Source organism: Pinus tabuliformis, chromosome 7, assembly GCF_031772625.1.
Source record: "Pinus tabuliformis cultivar Carrire ecotype Pingquan chromosome 7, CPIR1, whole genome shotgun sequence".
In the NCBI taxonomy this organism is placed as follows: domain Eukaryota; kingdom Viridiplantae; phylum Streptophyta; class Pinopsida; order Pinales; family Pinaceae; genus Pinus; species Pinus tabuliformis.
The window spans coordinates 1470418199-1470421359 of NC_142293.1; positions in this window are offsets into that span (position 1 = coordinate 1470418199).

Sequence of the window (3161 nt, forward strand, 5' to 3'; positions counted from 1 at the left end):
TTTCACGTTATGTATCCGTAGTTGGTATTCGTCGTTTCTTTGTGGTTGTAACCATCATTCCGCAGGCCGGGTGAATCCAAGTTAGTGATAGGAGATGTCAACAGTTTTGCAGGAAAGATGAATTAGATCATTCATCAATTCACTGACCGATCACTCTTAGAGGTTGCACACAAGTGAGTGATATCCCTTGTCGTGGGATTTCTATTTTACCCATCTATAGCGCCGCCGCGCTAGAATCTAGGTCTCATATCGTAGATTTTGAGATCCAATGTGACTTACTAGCAGGCAGGCTAGGTTGTGTGTCAGTTGTCTATGCGTGCACGTAATATAAAGATTGTTTAGGCGCCTAACATACCATTATAAGGGTTGGTTTAGGGGCCACTTTTCTCGTTTCCCAGAGTTACTGACTTACTAACTGAGTAGGCTGGGCCTAGGAGTGTCGTTTCCTTAGCTCCTCCGCGCTAAAATGTGGGTCTCGTATCCTCAATTTTTATATACAATGTGACTTATTAGCAGGGCAGGCAAGGCCATGGGTCTCAGTGCGTGCCCGATAAACATTATCTACGAATGTCATATGGCCGAAGCAAAGAAGGTTAGCGTCATCTGTTCACGTTTCGAGATGATATCAAGATGTGAGCTTCACTATGTGAGTTAGACCGTGAGTAGAGCACTAGTGTGAGTGCCATTCATGGTGAGTGCCATGATAAAAGGTAAGGGGTCAACAGACTTAAAATGAATATGAGGTTGTTTAGTGACAGGATGAGCATGATAGTTCTTGATTCTGTTAGTTTGGATGAATTTCCAGGGTGCTTTCTTGCTCCCATTTCGTCAGGGAAGAAGCTTACACCACAATACTCGTTGGCATCGAATAGTGTAGGGGAAGAAAGAGGATAGTGAATCATCACATCTAATGAGAGAGCTATGAGTCAACGCTCGTAGTGATGATATTGAAAAAATGTTATAGATTGGATCCGTACTAGTAGTGCGGTCTATGTGTTTGTCTTAGCCTTACCAGCTTGGGAGGTAATCTGGAGATGCCAGTGTGACGCTCTCTTCAGAATATGCAGTGGTCTATGTGGTGTTTGCCTTAGCCTTACCATCTTGGGAGGTAATCTGGAGATGCCAGTGTGACCCGCTCTCTCCATAATAGTAGGCCCTTTTAGATTGCCCGTTTGTTAGAAGAGGAATATCAAATCCTTATAGGTATCCCCTAGTGTTTAGAGTTTCCCAACTCCCTTAGCACCACTGACGAAGAGGTCATGTCTATTGTCAAAATGACCTGTCAGCACCTAAGGAGTGCTCGCTCATCTGTTCCTACCTATTGATTTCATGTCGAAAAACTCTTACCGAAGACCTCCATACGCTGTCAAGGAGGCACCTCGGATTGGAATATCTCCTAGCTCCTGGAGACGAACTAGATAGGCGTCAAGGAAAGGAAAGGCTCACTAGAGAGAATGAAGATCGGGCATATTTGCTTACCGGTAAGCCAAATTGCCTATTCGCTCGTCAGTAGGGGAAGCACGCGCTTGGGCAGGTAAAGGTGACCCTAGTGACACCCATTCACTAGTTAATATCCAATAAATAACAAACCCAATATTCAATCCCATTACTAGTAGGTTGGCCTGGGTTTTGGGATTCAGTACTGGGAGTCAGGGTTGAAATGGGAGTAGTGGAAGAGCATTGAGTAGCAACATCTACTACGGATCAACTCTTGAATAACTCTTGGCTAAGACTCCTTCCCGGATCGAATGAGTACCGACAATGATCACTTCCTGGCTGTTGTCAACCTCTGGTAATGACCACCTCTTGGTTAGGACTAATACCGGTTATCAACAACGACCTTCTGGCAATAACTGACTATGACTGGTGCTTGTGGGCTTGGAATGGTGACAACACATAGAATCCATGACCTCAATAGGGAAAGGAAGGCAAGTAAAGAAAGCCTAACCTCGGTCTAAGCCCCACCTAAGCCACCCCACCTCTAAGCCTAACCTAACCTACGGGTAACAACCTCAATGCGGGTCACCTCGATTAGTGAACCTCCCCCGATCAGTGAACCTTAATTAGTTGTTAACATGGGTTTCAAATCCTGTGTCGTGCCAAGTCATGTCATGCTAGTTTCGTTCGATAGGTTCTTTTTGTTGGGTCCGAAAGGAGGGTAAAGGATGTTGCGTCTGTCAGTCTGGTGAGGAAATTTACTAAATACGGAACTTTTCATACTAGTATATGTTTTGAAGTGGGTTAGCTGGCTGGGGAGCTTGTTGGCCGTTAGCTTGTTGGCTAATTAACCCTGGTGGTGGGATGATATTACTTAAGTGCTTCTTGCTCGTCGGTCGATTAAACAAAGGCTTTTTACCACTTGCTTGTTTGCTTGCTTTTGTTAGCTTGTTTGCTAGGAAGCTGGCCGGATCGAAAGCTGGGTGGGGAGCTTATTGTGGTCTTACTTAGTTGGGCGCAGGCACTGAAGTTTGTTTGGCCGAGAATTCACAAAACACTCTCATTCACTGATTTTGTTCACACAAAACTCCTTTTTGGTGGGTACAATAGGGTTTAGACATCTGGTTAGCCTGCTTGCTAGCTGGGGAGCTGGAGTGATGGATGGAACGCTAGCGGTGCAGAAGGAACAGGAACACGAAGACGTTAGAATAAAGAAATTAGATGGACATTTTTGCTCTCTCGAAACAATATTGACCTGAGATGTTATCTCGACAAGTGAACTTAAAAGCAATGTTTATTTACTTAATAACACCATTTCATGACATTTTGAACCAATAGGAAAGATGTCCTCGGCTTGACTCTCTAGGTTTGCTGCAATTGTTGCTCGCTAGCTTGCTGGTTAGCTTTCTATCATCATTTTCTTGCTAGGATGTTTATGTGTAGGGTGGTACAACAGAAAAGGTTTGTCCAACAGAAGGAAGAAAAGGAGGTGGAAAACAGTGAAACGAAAGAAGTGAACCTTAAGCCCATCTCTTGAACTTGCTTGATTGAGAGATTGATGGATGGACACCTAGAGCTTGTTGGTTAGCTTGCTGGATGGGGGGGGCTTGCTGGATCAGATCGGATCGGGAGCTGGAGATGGAACTTGATGGGGAGTTGGTTGAACATGAGGCTGGTTTTTGAACCCGGGTGGGTCGACTAGTTGAAGAAAGAACCGACGATTG